Here is a 25,615-nt window from a genome sequence, read left to right as displayed (position 1 = left end):
CCTCACCCCCTCTAAAAATTGGCCCAACACTCCTGCACAAGGGTACATTTGCATTTGGAGATCTACTCCTACATTTAGGTGTACATTTCCACTCCTTTTTTGCTATCCACCATTTCTGAGTGGTGGTTTACACCCTAGGTTTAGACTTGTGAAATTGAACTCCTTCTAGACAGGTGGTGAAGCTTCCTACAACTGAGTTTAAGAATATAAAGTTACTGCTAGTAACTTTCCTCCTTTACAGTAAGGCAGAGATTTCCCTGTAAGAAAGACTAGGGAACTTTAATATTTTATGTGAAATAATGTAATATAGTGAATATCAACCTTGAATAAAAAGTTAGTGCATTACCATTGCAAACTAAATTTATATTAAATTATTTTTAAATATGAATTTTTAAACAATCATCTAAAAATAAAATTAGCCACCTCTAATTACATTTTTATTGTGTTTACTTTGTGGTAAACGTGGTTTAAAGTTAAGTACTTAAATAGTTTTTTTTATAGATTTGTAACGTTTTTTTAAAGTGTATTCCATATTGAAGATAACATAATTATAATTTATCACTGAAAAATGATCCCATACGATGTTAGTTTAATTATCTGCCTCCAATGATTTCTATGTGAGGGGGCTGCAGAACCAGCAGTTGGCCATATGTGGAGGTGGATCTACTCCAAGGATGGCTTGGAGTACATTTAAGCCTGTTTTCACACTTAGGTTTGTCGTAAATTTAGATGTGTATGTTGTGAATTGTAATGGTCTTACTCTTTTTTGGCATGTTCCTCTCTAAGCCCATCCCCCTTAATTTGACCTTTAATCCACCCATGTTTTAGCAATTAAAGCCCATTTCCCCCACACCCCTTCTGGACAATACAAAAACACATTACACACACAGTAGCAGATCTCTTTACCGAAAAGATAGGAGAGATGGAGGTGTCCAACCGTAGGTTTGTAAATTGAATTTTGTAGCAAGTAAATAGTGCCATTGGAGTACTACTTTACACATTCCAAAAATGTAGTACAGATTGCAGTCCATGCCAGTTCACCTTTCGTGTCCTACTTAGCAAGCTTCCTAGAATTTTATTTTTAGTTTTGCACAATTTAGGAGTAGCCATAAGTTTTTAAGGAATTGGTTTACTTGTACTAAGCGCTTGACTCATGTCTTACCTAATTACACTCCTCTGCTAAGCTCCTACAAGAAAGAACATGTCCGAAATAGGTCTATTCCAACTCCGTATGAATAGTATTTTTCAGCCTATATAGTGAAATCATTTTTCTGGAGTGTTGTTTGTTTATATCACTTTCTCGCTTAGGGTAGACAAGAATGGTGCAAGCATTTAGGCCTGCCAGTGAATTAACAGATTTTATAAAATATCGTAACCTAAAGAAAGGGCATTTTTTGTCCTTCTTATTTGATGCTGCCTAGTTGTGGCACTTTAAGGCAAGGTAACTGGCCTTAACCGGTTTTATGCAAGTGCCAGTCCTGGTAATTAATAGTATTTCACTAATCCAGCTACCTACCTAAAACTCAGCCAGAGTATATTTGTTCTAGACGTTCAGGATGTTGTAGGTGGGTTAGTGATGTTTTATTTTGAATGCCGTCCACGTGTATTAGGATGTTTTACATAAGCTTTTTACAGACATTTCCAGTTTAACAGGTAGTGGACCAAAGCTGAAGTAGATATTGAACTTTCCCAGGTATTGCTCATTTTCACAGAAGTAAAAACTTTGGACAATTGGCCAGGATGCAACTAACTCTTTCATTGTCCCACAGTCAACAACATAACCACTAAAGAACATCCCTCTTCAGTAAGTGATGATCAATGTTTATGGTGCATGGTGAAAAACTCCAGTTTTGCCAGTTAGTGTATGCAAGCGCTTTTATTCTCCCCACTCATGCTTTTAGTTATGGGGCCCAACTGGAAGCTGTCCAAATTACCTTTACTCTGCACACCAATCTCAATGATCCTACACAGTTGCCCTGAGGCTTGGCCTTCATGTATATCCTCTTTTGCTCCACATTCCCAGTGTCCTCTTCCTGCTGCGAGTGGATCCCACATAAGCAACTCCATTCCCATGAGACAAAGCCTGACCAAGCCTGACCCTATTCAGAGGTCTGTAGCAGGTCTGTTCCGATAGGAGACCTGACCCTGTTTAGAGATCCTGCGCGGCTCTGTTCCCAAGGGAGAGAACTGCCGTGTTGAGATAGCCCCAGCAGCAATGTTCTCAAGTGAGAAGATTGAGCACTGTTTTGACACACAAAGCAGATCTACTCCCATGGGAGAAGACCTTGCATGTTTTAGAGGTCTAGCAGCCCTGATCTCATGGGAGAAGACCTGGCTCTGGTTAGAGGTACTTTGTTCATAGACCCCTGGCAGCTCTGTTCCCTTAAGAGAAGACCTGGCTGTGTCCAGAGAGCCCTATTAGCTCTGCTCCCACTGGGAAAGACATGGCACTTTTTAGAGATTCCTAGCAGCTCTGTTCCAGTAGAAAACCTGGTACTGAACGGAGAGCTCTACCAGCACTGTTCCTATGTGAGAGGGTCTAGCACTGTTCAGAGATCATAAAACTCTGTTTCCAGAGGCGAAGAGCTGACTGTGTTCTGAGTGCCCCCACAGCCCTGTTCCATTAGAAAGAGGTCTTGCCATAATCAGAGAGCCTGGGCAGCACTGATCCTATGTGAGAAGACATAGCACTCTTCCGAGATCCCCAAAAGTTACCTTCCACAGGAGAAGAACTGTTTCTCTTCAGAGGCCCCTAAAAGCCTTGATTTTATACATGAGAAGACCAGCACTGTTTCGAGATCCTTCTGAGTACTTTTCCCACGGGAGAAGACTTGACCCTGTTTAGAGAGTTCTTTCAGTCCTGTTCCAAATGTAAAAGATGTTGCCCAATTAATGAGACCTAGCAGCACTGATCCTCTGTAAGAAGACCTATGTAGGAAGCTGACTTTATATAGAGGACCAAAACGAGGTACACTGGGTAGAGAATCCAGGTAAACACTAATTGGTTTACAGAGGCACAAATGATAATCCAGATGCTCTCTTTTGTGGTAGTGTGGGCGAGCAGTTAGGCTTATCTGAGGGTAGTGCTAAGCATTTGTTGTACTCACAGATGCAATAAATGCAGATATTTAGAAAAATAATTACAAAAAGGGGGTGGTGATGGACAGAGTATCTGAGTTAATCAGAACACTCCTACCCAGTCAACAGATCAGGGCTTGATCCATCACCGTTTTTTAGCTCACTGCACCATCCCAGTTCAGAACCTGGCTATATGCAAATTAGTCTGTCCCTGGCCCAGTGCATCATGGGAACAGGGCAGACCAAACTACCAAGCCAATTCTTCACTGGAAAGGAAACAAGCTTCCGGGGACCGGTTTCTGGCATTACAGCCGTCTTCGGCCCGGCTTGCTTGAATCCTGATGGTGCAATGAGCAAGGGACTCATGTCTGAGCATACCCTTCCACACTCATGGTGGCCAAAATAATTACAAAAAGGGGGTGGTGATGGACAGAGTATCTGAGTTAATCAGAACACTCCTACCCAGTCAACAGATCAGGGCTTGATCCATCACTGTTTTTTAGCTCACTGCACCATCCCAGTTCAGAACCTGGCTATATGCAAATTAGTCTGTCCCTGGCCCAGTGCATCATGGGAACAGGGCAGACCAAACTACTAAGCCAATTCTTCACTGGAAAGGAAACAAGCTTCCGGGGACCGGTTTCTGGCATTACAGCCGTCTTCGGCCCGGCTTGCTTGAATCCTGATGGTGCAATGAGCAAGGGACTCATGTCTGAGCATACCCTTCCACACTCATGGTGGCCAAAATAATTACAAAAAGGGGGTGGTGATGGACAGAGTATCTGAGTTAATCAGAACACTCCTACCCAGTCAACAGATCAGGGCTTGATCCATCACCGTTTTTTAGCTCACTGCACCATCCCAGTTCAGAACCTGGCTATATGCAAATTAGTCTGTCCCTGGCCCAGTGCATCATGGGAACAGGGCAGACCAAACTACCGAGCCAATTCTTATACTGGGAAGGAAACAAGCTTCCGGGGACCGGTTTCTGCCATTTCAGGCGTCGTCGGCCCGGCTTGCTTGAATCCTGATGGTGCAATGAGCAAGGGACTCACATCTGAGTATACCCTTCCACGCTTATGGTGGACAAAATGATTCAGAAAAGGGGGTGGTGATGAACAGAGTGCCTGAATTAAGCAGACCTCTCTTACCCAGTCCAAAGATCAGGGCTTTGTTATCAAGTCAGTACTTTTTAATATGAATTTTTACAGGTATGTAAATAGTTCAATTTAATGCATCTTTACACAGCACTGCTTCCGTATGGTAGAAAAGGCATATGTTGCATAGAATTATTTGCGATCGGTTTCTAAGGGTTTCCTTCAGGACTTAGGGTTGTAGGGAGCCAAAGTCCAAAGTACCATCAGCAGTTACTCATTACCTGCCCTGGGGCGTCCTGGTGCAGAGGTGCTGGTCGGGTTGGTAGCTGTGTGCGCTATGCCAAAGAATGGGGGCACCTAGAATCAGGCTGCAGAGCGGAGCTAGGGAACAACTCTGGGAGCACCCAATGGGATGCTTGGGTCACAAGGGTCCTGGAACAAGGGGGCACAGCCCGTTTGTCGGTACCTGGGCTGGGGCGCTTGGGCCTCCTAGGGCCTTGCGGTTGTCGTCCTTGCTGGTTGAAGGTGCAAAATCAGATCAGTTGGGCCACCCTGGAAGTGGGTCTCTGCAGAACTGACGTCCCTCAATGGCTGCTTGGTCTCAGTGTAGGAGGAGTCTGGATTGGACTATCACAGGTGCTGTTTGCTGCAAGGGGTCTGGTACCCCAGGTGTTGGTCCTGTGCATCTCCGGTTGGTCCTGGAGTCCTCATTTGGTGTGGGGACAGATCTGACCTTCAGTAGCACAGGTTCCTCTTCCTGAGGTGCTGTTGTGTCTGGCTAGCCGGGGAGTGGCAACTCGGTAGATCGGACTTTGCGTTTCAGTGCCTTCTGACTGCAGTGGAATAGCTCCTCTACTCCGAGGGAGATTGCTTGGCAATTTGTGATGGGCTGGAAGTCTCCCAGGCTCTTGGAAGCTGGTCAACTGCAGGACAAGTCGGGGTCACAATTGTCAAGACTTGTGGCAGGCAGGGTTTGGCACCAAAAGTCCACAACAGTCTTCAATTCTTGTTTTTATCACAGCTCTTCTTTGTCCTCTCTTCTTGATCCATCGAATCGAAGTTCCTGGTGTTAGGGCTGCCACCTGAATACTCAATTTAGAGGCTTACGGGAAGTGACAGGTAGTAGCCAATGGGCTCCTTACCTTTAGAATGTCTACACCCTCTATATGACCACTTCCTGTGGGAAGTGGGCATAACCCTGACAGCCTCATTCCGCCAAAATTAAGATGATGGAATTCTAAGTTTTGATCACTTCAGGTAGCCCACCTTAGGGGTGGTACTAACCTGGGAGGGAAAACGCCTCCTTACTAGCTAATGTTCCTGCCTTTCCTGGTGCCATATGGGCCCAAGGGTGGCATATCTCCTGTCTGGGAAAGCCTTGGGTCGCATATCAAAGGTAGCAAAGGCCTTTGAAGCCTCCTGCCTTCATATGCTGATTAATTAGCCAAATTGCTTGGAGGAGGTGTCAACACCTCTGACCGGGCAGGCATTGTTTCTGCCCTCAGAGAGTGTGGGCTTTCACCTGCAGGGGGTCAGAAGGCGGTCTATGGTGACAGGCTGATCTGCACTAATTAGCCAGTACACAGGTAGTTGGTAGGTTTTCAGGGTGCACCTCTAAGTTGGCCTCTGGGTGCATGTATTAATAAATCAGTGTGGGCTTATTCATATAAGATGTTTGATATCAAACATCGTTAGTTTCAGTGAAGCCACCATGTTTCTGGGGAACTCTGGGGAGAGGAGTTGGCTTAACGGCTAGGGCGGTAGACCTTGAATCTGGGGAACTGGGTTCGAGTCTCGGCAAAGACGCTGAACATCCTGTGACTCTGGGCAAATCACTTGATCTCCTTGTGCCTAACAAAATTGAATGTGTCCTTATGTAACACAACTTGTGCAATGTAAAGCGCCCTGAAACCTGATACCGGGTCAAGTGAAACCCGATACCGGGTCAAGTTTGCGCTATATAAAACTCAGTAAAAAAAAAAAACTTGTAAACACTAGTGTCCAGCACATGTGCTCAAAATGGATTCCCTATTCACTTGTTATATCTAAGAATCGACTTAGACTTCACAGGGGCATATTTGCTTCTGCAGATATGTCCACACAGTGTGCTCTGCCTTAGAGCTGTAAAGCATGCTGTAGGGGGGATTTCAGGCATGGCACACAGGAGGTGTGCAATGCTGTGTCTTCACTTTCTCTGCACCAAGGCACGCAGCCTGCAATGGCAGTTCGGATGTTTGTTCTGAGAGATCCCTTAGGGTGGCACAATACATGCTACAGCCCTTAGGGACCCTCTTTAGCCTCCTTATCCTAGGTACCAGGAGTACCATTTACTAGGGACTTACAAGGATTGCTAAAGGTGTTGGCAGGCCCAGACTGGCCATAGCGGGTACCGGCAATCCCCCGGTGCGCCGCACGGGTGGAGGCTGGTTTTGGGCCCCTGGGGGACGTTTTTGTTACAGGGCCGTTTTTGCAGCATAGCTGCAAAATCGGCCCTGTACCAAAATCGGCCGAAAACCTCCCCGTCAAAGAGCTTGGCGGCACCTCCAACCCCCCTGAGTGGGTGAGGGGGGCTGGTTGAGCACCGGTTTTGTTTCCCGGTTCGGCCCTGGGTGTTGGCAATTGAGAGGAACAATTGTATAGTTTTAGGGAAAGAGATCTGGCACTGGGGACCGTGATAGCATGAAACCAGTGCTCTTCTGTCAAAATTGCATCAGATACCAGGCAAAAGGTGATGGTGGCCATGTCAATAAGGGGCCCTTTCCTACAATCCAGCACTATTCAGGGAGCCCTACTAGCTGTGTGCATTGACCCCTAGCAGCCCTGTTCTTTAAGGAGACGACCGGGGCTCTCTCTTGAATGTACTAGCAGCCCTGATCCCATTGGAAATTACTTCTGTTTGGAGATCGCTAAAACTCTGTTCCTACATGAGAACACCTAGCACTGTTCAGAGTCCCTAGCAGCTCTATTTATATGGGAGAAGAGCTTGCCATGTTCTGAGGGCCCTGGCAGCCCTGTCCAATAGGAGGAGGTCTGGCCCTAATCAGAGGGCTCTAACAGCACTGATCCTGTGCGAGAGGACCTAGCATTGCTAAAAGAACCCTAGCAGCTATTTTTCCATAGGAGAAGAGCTTGCCATGTTCTGAGAGGCCTGGCAGCCCTGTCCAACAGGAGGAGGTCTGGCCCTAATCAGAGGGCTCTAACAGCACTGATCCTGTGTGAGAGGACCTAGCATTGCTAAAAGACCCCTAGCAGCTCTTTTTCCATAGGAGAGGAGCTGGCTGTGTTCTGAGAGCCTTGACAGCCCCGTTCCGGTGGGAGGAGGTCTGGCACTTACCAGCCCTAGCAGAAATAATCCTATGTTAGTAGACGTTGTTCAGTGTGCCCTAGCATCCCTTATCCAGAAGAAAGCCTGCCCTAATCAGAGAACCCTAGCAGCTCCGGGCTCATGGGAGATTACCCGTTCCTGTTCAGGGAGGCTTTGCAGACCTATTTCAATAGTAAAAGGTGTTGCTCTAATCAGAAAGTCCTAGCAGCACTGATCTTACGTGAGAAGAAATGGCACTGCTCAGAGAGCCTTGGTAGCTCTGTTCCTATGGGGGGGAAGAGCTGGCCGTGCTCTTGTACCCCTGGCAGCTCTGTTCCCATGGACGAAGACCTGGCCCTCTTCAGTAAGCACTAGTAGCCTTGTTCCACCATAGGACTTGGAACTAACCAGAGTCCTCGCAGCTCTGATGCATCATGAGACGGCCTAGTGCTGTTCAGAGATTCCTGTGGAAGTAGACCGGGCCTGCTTCAGAGAGCACTAGCAGCACTGATCCTATGTGAGGAGACCCGGCCCTGCTCATGGACCCCTAGCAGCTCGTTCCCATGGGAGAAGAGAAGAGAAGACCTGGCCCTCTCTGCCCCAGGCTCTTTGATCTTTAACTTTCTCAAGAGACGGAGATTAGACCCAGAGACAACACGCTGCAGCTTCACGAGGAACCTCCGGGCATAAATGGGCCATTCTTCAGGGCCCCGGCGGGTCATTGTCCTGCATTCCTCCCTGGCCGGAGAGGGCGAGTGGCGAAGGGGCCCGTGGGAAGATCCCTGCCAGGCCCTATTGCTTGTCCAGGACCGGGCATCACGACGGCGGGGGAGGGGTGATGCGAGGAATAGAAGGGGTGCGGTGGGTGAGCAAGCAAGACCGGATCAGGAAGCAGAAAGGGGCACCGCATTCCGCGGGGGATATTCAGGCGGAAACAATGGCCCCTGCCCCCCATTGTCTCCCAGGCCTCTGTCAGTGCCCGGCATGAATACAGGTTATAAATTCCTGGCCCTGTGAGATAGTCTCCACCCTGCACTAAACCAGTCCCAGGAATGCCACCTCCCCCTCCTCGCCCTCGCCCTTTCACCGAATTCCTCTGCCGTGGAAGGGACATCCCTCACTGCGCTTGACACCCTTGCCCCCTCTTGTGAGGATAAGTGGCTGCCTCCGTGGTGAAGGCGTCTTGGGCTCCCGACAAAAGGCACATGCGTTTCTAGATTTGTTTAAGCTGGCCTGGAAACAGCCCTGTTCTTTCACTTCGTGACAATTTCCACAGCGTGCTGCAGATGTGAAGGCGGCAGCGCTTTGCACCCCTGTAGTGACCGGAAGCACCGATCGCCTCAGCCGCTGCGACCGGGCAATTTTTAACCGACCCGAGCTGTTAGTGAGGGAGGGCCTTGGGGCACTTACCAACACTGCAAATCTACTTTTTCACAAGTCTGTACGAAAGGGATTCCTTTATTTCCTCGAGTCAGAGCGGCACACACAGCTCTTGCAATCTGATCCAAAACCTGACAGTATTAATAACTTGTTCTTTTTTTATCTAGCCTTTTCTTAATCCCTGTAATAACAGATGCGGCTATTATTACCCTAGTTAATGGTATTTAGTTACCGATCACATGAGGACCAGTTACATTACATACGGGCACATTCATTTTTAGGTTTCGCCTATTATCATTCGCTTGCGAATGTAATAGGCGAAAATTCAAGGGCTCGATCGACTCGTCAAACCACTGCGGTTTTTCCACAGTGCATGTGAGGGTCACGTGACCACAAAAGCGGGTCACGTGACCACACAAGCACGCGCATCTCCCTAATCCGCCTGCCACACTTCTCCCCTCGCTCGCATTCCCGCCCCCATCCGGCTTCCCTCCGGCCATTTGCCAGCATTGCGAGGCCATTTGCCTTTACATGGACACAAAGGCGAAACTTAGACATAAATCAAATGTACTTCAAATTAAACAAAGAATCAGTTAACAACTCCTGTTTTCACCAGTACGTAATGTAGCACGCAAGACACAACATGCCGGAGCGCTTTTGAAGATTCTTTCTTTCTTTCTTTTCAAAGGTTTTTTTTTCGTTCCTTTGGTTTCCTCCCTTTTTTTTTTTACTTTCCTTCTTGCAGCCTTCGTGTGCCTTTTCCCTTTCTTCACTGCGAGCCAGCCTCTCTTCACAGTAAGTACCTAGGGACGCCGAGGACTCCCATGCATGTGAACTACAGCCGAACACATGCCCCTTGTCTGTGGCTCCCGCAGCCGCTCGCAGATGCCCCTGTATTCTAAGCCATTCTAGCACTCACGTGAAACGTTTCTGCAGCTCGACTCCCCCACCCCGTCTGTCCGTCTGTTTGGTTTCACATTGGCACGTCTCCTATGCTGCGATTACCAGTGGTTCTCAGGGTCAGCCTGACCTGACCCCGGGCGCCTGAACACCTCCTTGTGGTGGTAAACGGAATAGCCGCTGGAGTGATAATGAAAGTCGGCTTTCTCACGGCACCGTGGTCTTGAGCACGTCACAGGAGTTTATATGTTTTTATTTGTGCACTTTAATATAAGTCAAACTCGAGCCAATGGTATTGGGTGCATGAGCGCCTGTTACATTACACGAGTTCACATTCATTTTTCTAGGCACATGGAGATTAAGTGATTTGCTCAGAATAATTCTGGTGGAAAATCCTGCTTCCTATGGCGAGCTCGCGCTGCAATGTACATAGGAGTGTTTTACATCTCCAATGTATACCAAAAACATTACATTTTTTTATCCCTGCTGTAGGCTTTAAATCGTTTAGGTAGGACTCCAAATGGTAGATACACCCATTGGCTTTGCCAGTGATTGGAACAAGTAAACTGGATTACTATCATGAATTAAAAAAAACATGAGTGTGTCTAAAAATCCGTCTCCCCTACTGGTTCTCGTACAGAACGTTTCAAGGGTTCGTCTAGAATTTTAACTGCATAGAAAAGACAAGCACTGGCGTTGCCAATAGGTTTCGCATTTGGAAAGTTGGAGCTATTGGTTTTGTAAATGACATTTTATATTTATATACTGTTATTGACAATGCCAATAACGATATATAAATATAAAATGTCATTTACAAAACCAATAGCTCCAACTTTCCAAATGCGAAACCTATTGGCAACGCCAGTGCTTGTTGTTTTAGAGGCATGGGGGTGATTAAGGGCCAAATGTTTCAAGGGTTTTCCCGTTTGCGAACGGGAAAAAGCCTTTTGGGATGTATCATCCCAAAAGGCCATCGCAAAATAAGGAATCACAAAATTTGTGATTCCCTATTTGGGAATGCATTTAAGGAATCGCAGATTCCGATTTCTTAAATGCAATTTAGGAAGCACCCAAAATTTGCGATCTGCCCTTAAGGAATCGCAAATTACCACCAACTTTAAGACTTCATGGCGGCCTCGGTCTTCTTATCCTCATTCAGTGGGCTGTTCACGGGGCTGTTCCAGGAGCCAGAGCCATTCCCATGGACATCACTCTGATCCATCAACATGTCGAGGTAAGGGCAGTGTTTGAAGTCGCAGCACCCACTGACTTCCCTGCATGGAGATCTCAGGACTCATCCTGTTGGCCGGTTGAAGAGGCCGTACATGACTCCGCCCGCGCCTCCCCATCTTTCTGGGAGCTGAGACGTTGATGGCCCAAATGAGAGAATATTATATATCTATGGGTCTCCACCTTCCTTGGTGCGCTGTCGGGCCCCATGGAGGTGAAAGGAGTCACGCCGGTGGGTTCACCCTTGGTGTCAGTTAAGCCCTCTGAGTCATTGTGTAGGCGCCGGTTGGTGTCGACCGACGCCGCTACGGTGCCGGTGCATATCCCTTCGGGCTTTCTACCTTCCGCATCTATCCTCGATCAGCCAGCTTTGGCAACGGCTTGGTCAATCAAAGCCATTTCTCCTACTCCTACACTCAACGTTGTGGCCTTGCCTTCTCGCGTCGGGTGTGGAGTCGATGGAGCCTTCTGTGGGGAAGGTTATCCTATTACTTCCCTCTCGTGGTGGTACTTCTGAGGGTGACCTTTTGGGACATGCTACAGAGGAGTAGGGCTATTGCAGCCTATATCTGAGGCTATTCCACTTCTAATGGAAGAGAATTGGCTGTGTGCACTAGTGGAGGCTAGTGGGTTGGAGTCTTCCCCAGCTTCTGGACTTCTTTCCCCTCCGAGCCTTGCTACTGAGGCAAGTTCCTCCTTTGAGGACATGTTAAGGAGTGTGACTATGGTTTTAGAGTTATATCTTCCTTCTGTGCAAAAGTCTACTGGTTCCCTGATTGATATTCTCTGTCATGGTCAGACAGGGGTGGATCCTGTTCTCCCATATAGTGAGGCCCAGTACGACATTTTGTTGGGTACTTGGGATAAGCCTTATATGGGAGTCTTTGTGGATCATGATATATCTCGTGGCACTACGTTGTTGTGCTTGGTTACGTACTTCAGGATTTTTAGAGGCTGTCCAAGCTGCTTTGGCCGATATGTCCTTTGATGGCACCCATCTTTTCGGCACCCAGGCTGACTCAGCTTTATAGCATTTCCCTGATAGACGAGGGGAAACAGAGTCCTAATTTCACTCTCTTTCTAATTATATGCCTCTGTAATTTTTCCCTATACTAGACTTGTATAGGGGAGGTTGGTTTCTAGTTTCTTACAAGGCTGACCATGTTGTGGCAGTGCCATAGTTGTCTAAATTCCGCCTGTTGGTGTCACCCGATGTGGTGCTCCTGCGGTTAGCAGATGATATTCTTTCAAAACTGTCTTTGACAGGTTGTGTTGTACAAGGATACCTATTGCATAGGTGTACCCTCCCCTTTTATCCTCTGATTGTGGGCTTCATGCTCAAGAGGTCGTTTGCTTGTGATATTTTATTCCTTTTAGGAAGATTACTTATGTCACCTGCTCCTTTGGAGACATTTTGGTATCCAGGTATGCATTACTTTTGACTTTCAGTATCTCTTATAGGGCCATATGGTTTATGACCTTTGTGGGGTTTCTATACAGAGAGCATGCGTATTCTTTTTGGCTACTCTGAGGTTCCACTTCAATTAAGTTTTTTGCTTTTCTCTGTGGTCTATGTTTCTTGCCTAATCGAAGTTCCGATAGGACATTCTTTTTTTTATCTGCCCTTTTCACTCTTTTTGGCAGTGTGCTCTTTTCATTGAATTCCTATGGTGCACTGACTGGTTTTACTTTAGGTGATTTTCACAGAGGTTTTGCTACCTTTTTTGATGGCGATTACACCAGCTCTACACGCTGTGAGGTTTTGGCGGTGACTCTCCTTGTCGGTGCATTGGTATAGACCCTTGATGTTATGCACACATCTTTCTTAGAGCCTTTACAAATGGTCTCTACTTCTTCTTACTTGGCTTATATTTTACCAATCCAAAGCTGTAGTACTGTGCCTGGAGTTGTAACCTTGGAGCAGCTCCTTTATATGGAACTCTACAACGCCAGTGACACACTGAAACTGCTCACCTCAAATGCCATTTTTGCAGCAAACTCTTTAAGCATAGGATTAGTTATTGCCATTCACACTGAGCTGAAAAATGACAAAATCCTTTTACAACACCAGGCACAGTACTACTGCTTTGGATTGGTAAAATATAAGGCAAGCCATCCGTGAATGAATAAAAGCAGTCCGTGAAAGGTGTTTCACTCTAATTAGAGCTTGTCAGAGAGACATAGCTTTCTTCAGACATAAGGGAGCATCCAGTATTAGTCAAAGCAGTACTCCTTCAGGCTTAGAGGGCTGCATAAATTATACAAAACATGAAGGAAGGGGGGAGAACTCTGGCTAGTTCCCAAGATTTAGATGTTTAGCAGCTCCATTGTATGGAACACACTACAAAACCACCAACACTCTAAAACTGCTCACCTCAAATGTCTGTTTTTCTAGTAGAATTTGTAAGCATAATGTGAGAAGTTGGCCTGGTATATGATGTTCACTATTCTAGTGAGCACCTTGCACCAGTCCAAACAACCCTTATGGTGATGGTTGTAAAGTCAACCTTATAGACCAGCTATCCTAGTGGTAGCATGGACAAAGCAGTCTTAGGCTAACACTTCAGAGAGCATGTGAAGCCAATTGTTTTACCAATTATAATCCCTTGAATACCAAATGAAAGGACACCACACAAGGTATATATCAAATATATATGTATTTATTACTAACACAACCCCTCTGCACTCGTTATGAGGTCAGAGTTCGAGATTCAGCACAAGTTACTTAATAAGCATACTATAAGTTGCACAAATGCAATTCTGCCCTAGGGGCCTCACAAACCATATACTAAAGAAGTGGTATAAGAACCACTTCAGGAAAGGTGAGTAGGCCTACGGCCTAGGAAATCGCTGGGGCTACACTGATCGACCAAAGGATTGGAAGTAGGAGACCCACAGGATGCGTGTGCAGTGTCTAAACACACACGCGAGTTACCATAGAGTTTCAATGGGAACGTGAAAGTTAGAAAATAGTTGATTTTGGACACTTCCGGGTGGACTACGGGAAAACCCTGTTAAACTAGGACACTTGGATAGTTGTTACCCACAGGAGCACCGGAGTACTCGAGTTACCTCACCCAGGGAAGCCGGGTGCATAGGTGTTTTTACGTGTCGGGTTTCGTCGCTGAATCCTATGGAGAGCTGCAAGAAAGTGCTGCAGGCGACCAGCAGGAAAGTGTCCGGGTGGATCCAAGGGTGAATCGGAGTCGAGAAGAACCTAAAAGCAGAGGGGACAGAGTCTGGGTCACTAGCCTGTGACCAGGAAGGAACCAGGCGATGTCAAGATGCAATCAGGTGAAGAAGTGAAGCTTGTCTCTGCAGCCACGTAGACCAGGAGGCGTCGACGATGACCCGGCGCTGGATACAAGCTGTCCCACGAAGGCTCTCGGTGACTGCGGTGTCGGTATCCGGATTGGACCCAACAAGCCTTGGTAACCGCAACCCACGCAGGAAGTGAAGATGGGCTTCTGTTCAGACCAGCAAGGTCTGGGGCGCTTCTCCTTCACAGGGAAGCTGGAGCAAGACTGGAGCAACCAGGCAAGCATTGTAAATTCAAAAGGATGTCTTCAGGGGGGGCACTAGCCAACGGGCTAGCAACCGCAAAGACGCGTCGAGCTGAAATGCAGGCGCAGGCCCCACGCAGCACTCGTGGAGTGTGGAGGGCTGAGCTTTGGTGCAAATGCTGCTCGGGTCTGGGGCTTCTCAATCCCCAATGCACAACTTCGAGGGTACCTCAGGAGCTGCACAGGTAGCAAAAAGCAGATAGTTCAGGATGTCCGGTCCCACGTCGCTCGTGTCCGCCACGGGTCTCAGCTTTGCTGCGGATGTGGGTCGGAGTCAGAGACGTCTGGGAATCCAGTTCCTGGGTCGCTAAGTCTTCGGGATCCTGCTGGAGCATCGACAAAGCAAACCAGCAAGTTACTGTTGGTGCCTGTCTGCACAGGGTTGTCACTCCTTGACCACAAGGGAGATGTCTTCAGTCTTCCAGTCGATATGGATCGTCGAAGGTCCAAGAGTTCGTGTCAGAGTTTCTTTCCAGGATAAATCTAAAGTCTCTAGACTCAGCTCCTATCTTTATACTAAACTAAGGGGCTGGATTACCTTCTAGGTCCCTCCTGTGGGTGGAACCTGGGAAGGGGGTGGTTACACCCCTTTCCCTTTGTCCAGTTTCGCGCCAGAGCTGGGGCTGGAGTGCCCCCAGCAACTGGTTTGAACCGGGCTATGCGTGGAGCACCTTGTGTGCCCCATGCAGTGTCTCATTTCTCCGCCCTCCTGACCCAATAGACTAAAAGTCTGTCTGTGGAGGTGCTAGCACCTCCCAAGGCAGGAAACCTATTGTCCAGGCCTCTCCTGCCGGAGTTTCGTCCAGCAGCAGGAGGTCAAACTCGTGTCTGTGGCAGCAGCATCCATTTTGTGATGCTGAGGCTCTGTTTAACTTTAACCGGGTAAAGTAGTAACTACATGTCTTCTCCCTCTAGAAGGGTGGAATGCTACCCCCCCCCGCCAGAACTGGCGGGGGGTGGGGGGTAGTATTACAAAGCATATGACACCTTACACGACATGTTTTGATAAAGCCATACCAAAGTTAGCAATAACCGCAAGGATTATAATGCACTTAAGAGTATATGGTATGGCTTTATCATAGAACAGCTATAAGGACATGGTTCCGAAAGCTGCAGTCAGTCTCAGCTCATGCTAGAGCACCATCTCACATAAAACCAAGCACTCTGCCTCCAGGATTGTTAAGGCCTGCCATAGGAGTGACTTACATGTATATATATGTTTATAGATAAGGGTAGATATAGGTATACTATATCTAAGCAAGGGGTGATTACCCGACCTTGCCCAAGCTGAGTGATCAGCCTGTGGTGTCAGTTTGGATGGCCAGCCAGGGGTGGCATAATACATGCTGCAGCCCCTGGTAGGCCTTGGATGCACCTATGCCCTGGGTACCTAGGGTACACTATAAAGGGGCTCAGAAAGGTGACCCAATACCCAATTAGGTATGTACCTAAAGTACATGGTATGAATTTAGAGAGAGAACAGCTGGGCCGTGGGTCTGATTAGCAGGCCCACAGCCACACTAAAGTCGAAAAATCAGTGAATCAGAGCAAAAAGTGGAGGTGACCATAGGAAGCAGACCCTTCTCTCTTACACATAGGATTAGCAAAGTGTCATCCACGCTGAGTTAGAAAAGTGACAAAATCACTATATATTAGGGATGGGTGGAATTTGCGTAGTCGCGCTATGCAAAGCTCCGCGAAAAGGTAAAAATTATCTGCGAGCACGCAGAGTTCCGCGGAATTGCTTGTTCACCCGTTCGTAATGCTTTTTTCCTGTTCGCGGACGCGGTTTGCATGCTCGGGGGGGGAAATATCTCGCGAACACGCATTTTGAAAGCGTGAACAAGCAAAAAACTCTGTGGATCGCCGAATTTTTGGCAATTCTGCATTCTCCGCGGAACGTGAAATTACCCACATTTCTCGAATTCTGCGAACGGAACGGAATTTACCGCCAAGGTCTACTATATATCAGTATATACAGTTTTTAACAACTGCTATGATTAGTGTCCAAAGGATAGTTTTGTATCTAGCCATTCTCAGATTCATTTTCACGGCTTGAATTGGTGCTGGGATTGCGCCTACTTTCCCTGGCAGAGTTGAGTAGTAAACTCATCCTATGGATCTCAAGCTCAAAGATTTCATATTTTGCTATTCAGACAGAGAAAGCTCTCCTTCATCTTGAGTTTCATGCAAGTAGTGATAATTTTCCACTGATCTTTCCGGCTACCCATACGTGGAACTAGATATAGTTATACATCAGGAACTGCAGGTGGTGATGAGAAATAACCCGAGCCATTAGTAGCGTGTAAATATTGTAAAGGGTAAACAACACAGGTCACTATGTAACCAGCACAAGATGTTTCACGTGAAAGAGACGATTTCTTTTTTTTAATATGCTTGTGGTTTGATAAGAATGTTAGCGTTTTACCATTTTCAGTTACATACGCTACAAAAAGGTTGAAGAAAATTAGATTTTAGGATCCCTCGTGTCTAGAGATCAATTGAAGTCTTGTCTGATGACTGCTCTTATTGTAGTGGTCCCTCTCCCCAATCTAAAACCAGATTGTCTATTGTGTAGCATACTGCTTTATTTTATGAATTCTTGAGGCTGGTATGATACTTCACCCATCATGATTTTTATATTGTTACGTAGATTTTTACAAAACTGTAAAACAATTTTAACAACCATTTAATTTTTGAAAAAAAGCACATAAATAAGTTAATTAAATATGTAGATAATTAAATTATGGTCACTTATGTTTCTCTAAAACTTGAAAATAGCATACTATATCTACAGATCTCTAAAGATCATAAACCTAAAACCTATGAAAGATTGACTGAAGCTCTAGCCCGTACAATTAATATGTGCAGTCAACCACTGCAAGACACCTCTAACCCCTCACTGTTCTCGGCAAAAGGAACTTGGCCCAAGCATATTAAGAGACAATTTCTTTTATATTCAAATACTATATGAATGGACAGATCATTGTCATTCATTCCCTTTTTGGGTCTCACCTACAGACATCTCTTAGCTTTTGTAGAAAGACTTATTGTCTGCAGTAACATTCATTACACTGGTTTTAGGCAGCCCATTGCATATTGTAGGAAATCTGCCATTTCTGTGTGGTCATCCTGGATTTGTCGCCATTTGATAAGCGCTACATTTTTGCCTGCTTTAGAACTCTGTGCACTTTACCCCTGCTAATTAGTAGTAAAGTTAGAGTGCTCTCCATTTTAACATGGTTGAATTGGCATACTCCTAACAGGTATATTTAACTTGCCTATATGTCCCTAGTATATAGTACAAAATGTACCCCGGGCCTGGAAGTTAAATGCATCTAGCGTACTTCAGCACCTATTGTGCTATACAGTGACTGTAAAACATGGTTCAGGCCTACAACAGTAGCCTGACCGTAGCTGTTAAAAAACTTAAATTCGACCTATCAAACCCATTTGATAGATAAAAACCTTCCTTTTAAATATTAATGTTACCCCTATGCAGTACTTTTAGCCCCCAAAGCATGGTGCATTATATTTAAAAGTAGGATATGTAGTAATTTCATATTACCATGTCCTTGCAGTGACTCTCACCCAAAAGCTATTTTCATTGAGGCAGGTCTATCCGTCCAGTGTAGAAAACGAGAGTGCAGCTTAAAAATACAATACTGTATCTCAGGAATTGTACCAGATAGAAAACTAACTAAATAACTATTTTAATATTAATTAAAAGGACCATGAAATGGTGACATTGGAGTTATAATGAATCTTAAGAAAAATTAACCTAGCCAATATATGTATGTTATATGTTTATGTTTAGAAACAAGCACAGGGCCAGCAGCTCTGGTCGCCACAACGCTAGCACGAAAAAGAATAGCCCATTGGGTCACGTAACCAACCACCCAACAAATACAAACTAAACGCTAATGTCGCTTTTTATGTTATATAACCGAATAAGCGAAACTGATCGATTTGCCACAAATGTTACATGTCTTTATTTGTATGTACTGTGTCAATGAAAACACAATAAAAATAATTTTTAAAAAAGTTATCCTTTTCCCTGCCTGACCTTTCTGGGGACTAATTTGCATTGGCTCTCCAGCTTCTCCCAGAAAATGAAAAGCCTTCAATAGGTGTGAAATACCTCCCTGCAGTAAGCAATAGGCCGACCTTCATGGGCAGAGATGACTCCTCTGTACTCCACAGAATATGCAGAGTAGGGACTGTGGGCATACTTTGATACTGCAGTGTTAAATCCTGCTTGAGTGTCTAATCTTGCTTGAAAGGTCTGCTGGGTTTACTTATAACACTAGGAGAACACTTGCATGGTGAATGGTCAGGCTGCCAAGACCATTCTTGTAAATCCAATGTCTGGTACTGAAGGACTCTACTTTTGTCCTACCAGACTTCTGTCTCTGCGTTTGCTAGGGGTCCAGTGACTGCTTCAAACTGGATTTTAAGTGTTTAGTGTGGGAGGACACTAGGATTACCACTGACATTCCCACACACACCCTGCCATCAGAGCCCATGTTTAGTGTAGCTGAATACTTTTACTATCTTGAAAATGCCTAAAGTGAGTAGAGTTTACCTCAGGAACATTTAGTCCCAAGTCATTCCCACTGACAAGCTTGTGATGGGCATAAATGAGGCACCTTCAGGCACTCGCTTAGAAAACTTTCTGTATCTGAGGAACAACCAAAGAAGACTGGACCTGCTGTCTGTGACCTGTGAGGAGTCCTGAAGGACTGGACCTGTTCCCTTTTTTTTATCAAAGACAAAGAAGTGGATTCCAAGGGTCTTAAGGCTGGGATGCAAAAAGAAGCCTTTTCCATAGAATTACCTAGCTGCCCAGTAGTTAATGGTCCTTGACTGGACCCTGCTGTTGGCCTCTGCCTGGGTGACACCTTGTGAGTCTCTAAGTGCCTCCCCTGAATTCCGGACTGAGGGGGAGTTTTAAAAGTGTACTCCTGTGGTAGATTGGGACTTAAAATCTTTCCCTAGATGAACCTGGTTGGTGTACCCAACCCGCGATCCACTGCAGTCAGTCGCAAATTAGGCTTAGGTTCAGGTCTACAGTGACCATTGACTGTCATTGACGCTTAAGGCTTTTTTTTTACACTATTCCTACTTCCGTCTATAAAAAATCATATCTTTGGTTCCCCTTAGTTGATATTTGTAACTTTGGTATAATTTTGTTTATTAATGTGTACTCTATTGTTTTACTTTGGTTTAGGATTTTTATTGTTTTGGATTTTGACTTTGTAACTGTTTTGATACTGTATAAATACTTTACACATTGCCCTAAGTTAAGCCTGTCTGCTCCGGTTAATTTAGTGACTTTGAGGTTCACCCTAACAAGGGTTGTTATTTTGTCTTGTCACCCACCCCGAATAATCCAGTTTGTTACACCTATCATTGGTTGGCTTTCTTGTCCATCTCATCTGCTTGCTTCTTTTTTTATGGCTTTCCCTCCTACTTTCAAGGGACTCACCTGCTAGCAGTCGTGAACTTTTAACACTAAGAGACTGCCACCAAGTTCCTACTATTTGTCTCCTATCTGGAACATAGCTTCTTTACCGTCCTTGTGGGTGGAATACTAGTATGCTTCCACGATTTATGTTCAGGGAACTACTTTCTTCTTTTGCTTCATGGTAATGAATGTGTTTTCTTGGGCTCTCCTGTGTGCTTCTTCCCCTTCACACACACTCCCACATGGAGATGTCTGTATCCTTCAGACTGGGGTCTTTCCTGCCCTCCCCACAAGCTTGTTTTTTTCTTTTTTTTAGGCCTTGCTTCGACAATGCACGTGCTGTCTCAGAGACTTGCTCTATCTATGATATGGGCTTAAAAAGACTGCCATCTTTATCATTGGTTCTTCTTGATGTCCTTTCGAAATGCTAGCTTTTAATCAGTGAATATACTTAGCAGTCCCTGATTTTGGAATGTTGTACCTCCCGTGAGGAATGCCCCTGTTACATGTGTTCTTACTATTCAGGTTATATATACTTTGAGAGAAGTCTTTTTTTAGTTGCCTTGTCACTGCTTGTTAAGTGTTCTGTTTACTTGGGCAAAGAAACTTAAGTCGCTTAATTTGCTTGCCGTCCCTTAATTTCCTCATACCACCCCTCACCCCTCCCACAACACTGCCCGCAGGTGCCCACCAGCCCTCCAAGGCCACAGCTTGTTTTGCTCATTTGGTTAATTTTCTCTTGATTTTCAGTACAGTGCCCTCATTTAATCTCCTCCCTCCACCCCCTCGCACAATACTGCTTGCCCGCCCCCCCTCAGAGATCACCGCATTGATTTCTTATCCTTATTTTAATTTAGTAGCTTTGATTTCTTAACTTAAATTAATAGCTTTCCTTTATATAGCGCAGCTATCCAGGTGCTCAGGGGCAAATTGAATGATCAGCCCATTATCATAGGATGTTGAGCTGGCAGAAGACTCAAACACAGATCCCCAGCTCCCCAGTCAGCAACTCTCACCGCTGCGCCATATCCTTTCCCTATCCAGGTTGCAGTACCTTATGTGGCCAAAAGAGGTTCCACGGAAAACCAATTGACAGCCTATGGTACTGCACCCTCACAACTCTACTTACTGTGTTATGCTGCTTTCCCGGGCCTTGGGGCATGAGCTGCGGGCAGGAAGCGCACTTCTGGCATTTTTGCACCTGCTAATCTTGTGGCGTGGTTGCCCTTTCTGATAAACTACTGTATGTCAACAATTACAATTGCTGCATCACTAATAAATGAAAAAAAACAGCGTTTCACAGATACACTTCCTCTCGTCAACCCATTCCCTCTGACAGAGTTCGTAGCGTTGAAAAGCCGGGCCCCTTGGGTGCTGCAGCACACTAGCTTTGCTGTGGATAGGTGGGTGTGAGAGCTGCAATGTCGTGTGCTGGTTAGTGATGCCATCCCTGAACTCCTGTCCTATCCCCCTTGCGCCAACAGCAGTCTCCCGCTTCCCAGTAGGAGAACTCTCCGGGCCATTAGTGCTCCCGCTGTATTTTTTATTTTTATTTTTTTATTGTAAAGAGTTTTATATAGCGCTGGCTAGACCCGGAGGTATCAGAGCGCTTTACATGAGAATCAACAATGTAACAGAAAAAGTTCAACAATTATACAATAAATCCCAAAAAAATGTGGAATACAATTAAGAGAGGAGAGAAAGGAGAGAGAAAAGTAGTGGAGGGGGGTGATAAAGGGAGGAAAAGGGAAGAGACAATACGGAGAGACAAAAAAAAACTGTGTAAAGACCGACTGGGTAGGTGACGACCAAGGAGGGAAACCACGGCCCATCTCCCCTATAGCTAAACCAGGTAGCTCCATCGGGCATCAGACAAAATAGTTCAGTCTCAATACATAGAGAGAGGGAAGAAGGAGAGACATAAATAGAGGGAGGATGCGGAAGGAGACGACTGGAGGGACGAAAGGAAGTGCAACAATGTGGTTAGGCTGCATCTGAATGTCACATGTTCCCTGAGTTTTGGGTGATGCTGTGGGGTGAGCTCTCGGGTTTCTGGCATATTCACATTTGGGTGGGAGAAGCGCTGTCCTGTCATGCTTCACCAGAGCTCCACTCACACCATGGCCTGGAGCTGAGAGGGGGACGTGCGACGTGGGCACCATGTCGGGGTACGGATCGAGGAGTACCACTGGCAGCATATCCATAGGTCAGTTCAGTGTCTTGAAGTGCAAAGGGCTGGGGCAGGGAGGCAAACCATGCAAAAAGGTGGCCTTTACATTCTATTTATAGGTTATGTCAAGTACCTTTCATGTATCGCAGCACTATGATACAATAGACTTGTTCCTTTAGATTGGCATTTTTATCTCACAATATATACAAAGAACCCATGTTATCTTCTCCCTTTTGCCCCAGTGATATTAATTCACTCCTGAGACCAGTTCATCCTTTGTCATTGTACTGGACTGGTTTAGTTTGGGCCCCGGGGCAATTGATACTTATTGATCAGTCTCGAAGTACAAGCCTGTCGCCAAGGGTGCATATGCTGTTTGCCAAGTCTGGTTAAGTGGCAGTGGCTAAAATGCGCGGTATACATGTGGATTTAAACGTAGGCATGCAAAAACAAGCGGATTGCCAGTCTTAGGCCGTTTACAACTGGATATTCTGAATACTTTTTTCTTTTTAGAAAGCAGAGCATGTGCGCACTTATATTATATTACCCAATCCAAGGATTTGTCAGAAAGTGCACATTCTCAATCTTCGGTGAAAGCCAATAAGGTCTTGCAAAACTTTTCTTTTGCTGCTTGATTTTTTTTTTGTCCACCCTGCATTTTTTAATTTTTGACAGGGGTAGAGGGTTTATGGAATTTTCACTGGTGCTTAAACCAAGCACATGAGTGTTTCAATTGTAAGAAATGGACCTGCTAGACTGCACTATGGTATCAGAGGAAGCAGTGTTTAGCTGGAGAGCAGTTCACTTTTTTGTGACCAAATTATGGGCGTGTATTCTCCAAAATGTCAGTGGTGGTGGTGGAAGTGACATCACATGCTCTTTGACCTTAATTACATCACAGGAAGTGGTATCATATGACATATGCCTCTGGTTTTTTCCAAGAAGGCATGTCACATGACCCTTGCATCACACTCATACTCTCTTACACCCCATTACCCTCATTATTATTTATTCTCACTCACTCACTCGCATTCACTATTAATTTCACTCCTGCTCACTCATATTTACTGATATTCTGGCACAGGTTTACCCTCACTTTTCACCGTGTTGACGGAAACCGGTGCAGTGTTAGGGTGAGATTTACTATCCAATGCAAATTCTGATTTCCATTGGATAGTATTCCAAGTAACGCAATCTCACGCTATGCACTGCTTTCCTTTCTTTTGGGTCAAGTGGGCATACCATGGGTGGTGAATGGGCGTTCCCCTGCAACCAGCCATGGGTTTTGACGCAAAGTGCTATATACAAACATTGATACAGAGGAATTTGCACCAAAATCGTATGACTTTGTCAAGGTAGGCTTTTCTTCTCATTTTCCAACTTTGCATTTGTGCTGCATTGAGACAAAACCTACACTTTAGAGAACGCACACATCCTTGCACTATGGCACAGGTATGTATGCGTTGGCGCGTGGCTGCCTAAAGTGAACAATGCAACATTGTTTTATTGTGGAGGGACACTCTGGAACACTTTGCCGTTGCTCTTCGTTCGCAGGCTACACTGCAGCAATTTAGGAAGCAGTTGAAGACCTGGCTATTTTCCCAATAGATTAATAGCTTTTCCAGATCTGTCTTTGTTCTAGGTTTTGTCCTGGTTTTTGGCTCTGTCTAGCGCTAAGACACCTTCGGGTACTGCGCGCTTATTAAAACTATTTCATTTCATTTCATATTGAAAATGATATGGTTCATTGTTTCTCTCTCCCTTTGACGCAAAGCAGCGCAGCTTTGGTGAAGCATGCCTTGCACCGTAAATCTGGGCAACAGTCTCGCACAATCTCACTCACTACCTGTCGCTGACTCTCATTTAAAATCACTAAAAAACTCACACCCATGCTTATAAATACAGGCACATGTTCGCACATACAAACACGCTCTTCCCTGCAAAAACACACAACCTGTATAAAAAAAACATTTTACTTACCGCAACAAAGTTTTTTTATGACACTAATAGTGAATAACTGAATATTATTCACTATGAGCAAAAAGAAAAACGGGCTGAAATGAATCAAAGTAGAACTTCTCCTGTGTTTTTGGCACTGATTCTGCAATGTTGCCATTTCAAATTACCACTTTTTTAACTGTAAAACTCCACTCCTCGTGACTCCAACTCTATCTCCCTCTTTACTTACAATGTATGGTCCACAGGTGAAATGTATTAAAAATGTGTGGCTGCTGTGTTCCACTCAACACTCCATCTAAGGAGCAGCAGTGGTTTTGCTGTTTTACAGCAGCTTTCAGAAGGGACCTATATTGGTGCCATTGCAGCCTCTTTGAAGGGCCATCTTCGCACACTGAGCACACTTTGTCTACTCCAGGATGTAAGCAATACCCGCTCTCAATGTTGCTTCATAATGACCGTCCGCGGCGTCCAGTTGCTTCAACCACGCCATCCATTCGCTTCAACCACGCCATCCATTCATAACAGATCTTTAGCTGCTTCTTCTTGAAAGAAGTCAACAGGTTTTCACAGCGTTGATCAGAGACGATAGTGCTTTTTGTGGCTTCTAGTTCTGTTGCTTCTTGAAGCATTTAACCCACTCCATAGCCCAATTAATTTGGGTTGCAAAATTAGTTTTCATTAACAAAATGTTGTTTAAGATGCATGGTTTGTCTCAAATGTTTTCAATATATTTGCTGAAAGGGATACTTTGTAAAGTGGAACTTAGGAATTACAGGCTGCCCTTGCATTTATGGTTATGGTGTTGAGACATGACACTGACAGCTTTTACACATTAACGCTAGTAGTTCATTTCCCTCACCCTCACCTTTCCCTCACAAAAGTAGTTGGTAAACCTTGCATGCGGACCATTGATACATTTCCTTGAGTCTGGTAAGGGAGGGTACCCCCATTTCCTCACACTTATCCTTGCAATGTGCACGGAATCCCTAAGCTGACATTTGAGTGATACTTGTCACTGGAAGTGCTTTGATGCAGTGTATATTTGTGCAGTATTCCGAGAGTGAAAAACTTACCCTGTGCCCCACATTTCCGGCAGACTACAGCCTGCCCATTAGTTCCACATTTCTGATGGGATCTGCCTAAATATGACAGTGGGACTTTTGGATGTCAGCATGCCACAGCACTTCGAACATAGCCCCTTCAGATGCCCAGTTTGGCGCTCCAAAGCAATGACTTCCCATGCTTTACGTTCCCACCTTGCATCTGAACTCTGAAGGACTGGGTGTCTTGGTAAAAGGAGCCAAAAGCTGGAATCCCTTGAAGTTCTGAATCCTTAACACCATCCCCTTCCTGGCTTTCAGATAGAAACTTGAAGCAGTTCTGCTGTAATGAAGCGCTGGGTTAACATCACCAACTACCCTTCACCAGGGTTTAATTTGAGCCAGTGGGGGCCACGGCAATTATTTT

The 25,615-nt window shown here is 45.5% G+C and overlaps 1 protein-coding gene across 2 annotated transcripts in view; it reads left to right on the top strand.

Annotated features, from left to right (window-relative positions):
* The window catches only part of EXD3 (exonuclease 3'-5' domain containing 3), a 2,383,304-nt gene that overhangs the window by 1,616,046 nt on the left and 741,643 nt on the right, over nucleotides 1-25,615 (top strand). The gene's annotated exons all lie outside the window — the stretch shown is intronic.

This window comes from Lissotriton helveticus, chromosome 5_1 (assembly GCF_964261635.1).
Source record: "Lissotriton helveticus chromosome 5_1, aLisHel1.1, whole genome shotgun sequence".
NCBI classification, from domain to species: domain Eukaryota; kingdom Metazoa; phylum Chordata; class Amphibia; order Caudata; family Salamandridae; genus Lissotriton; species Lissotriton helveticus.
The sequence above is the reverse complement of the archived record's forward strand: the minus strand, read 5'-3'. Positions and strand labels throughout refer to the sequence as shown.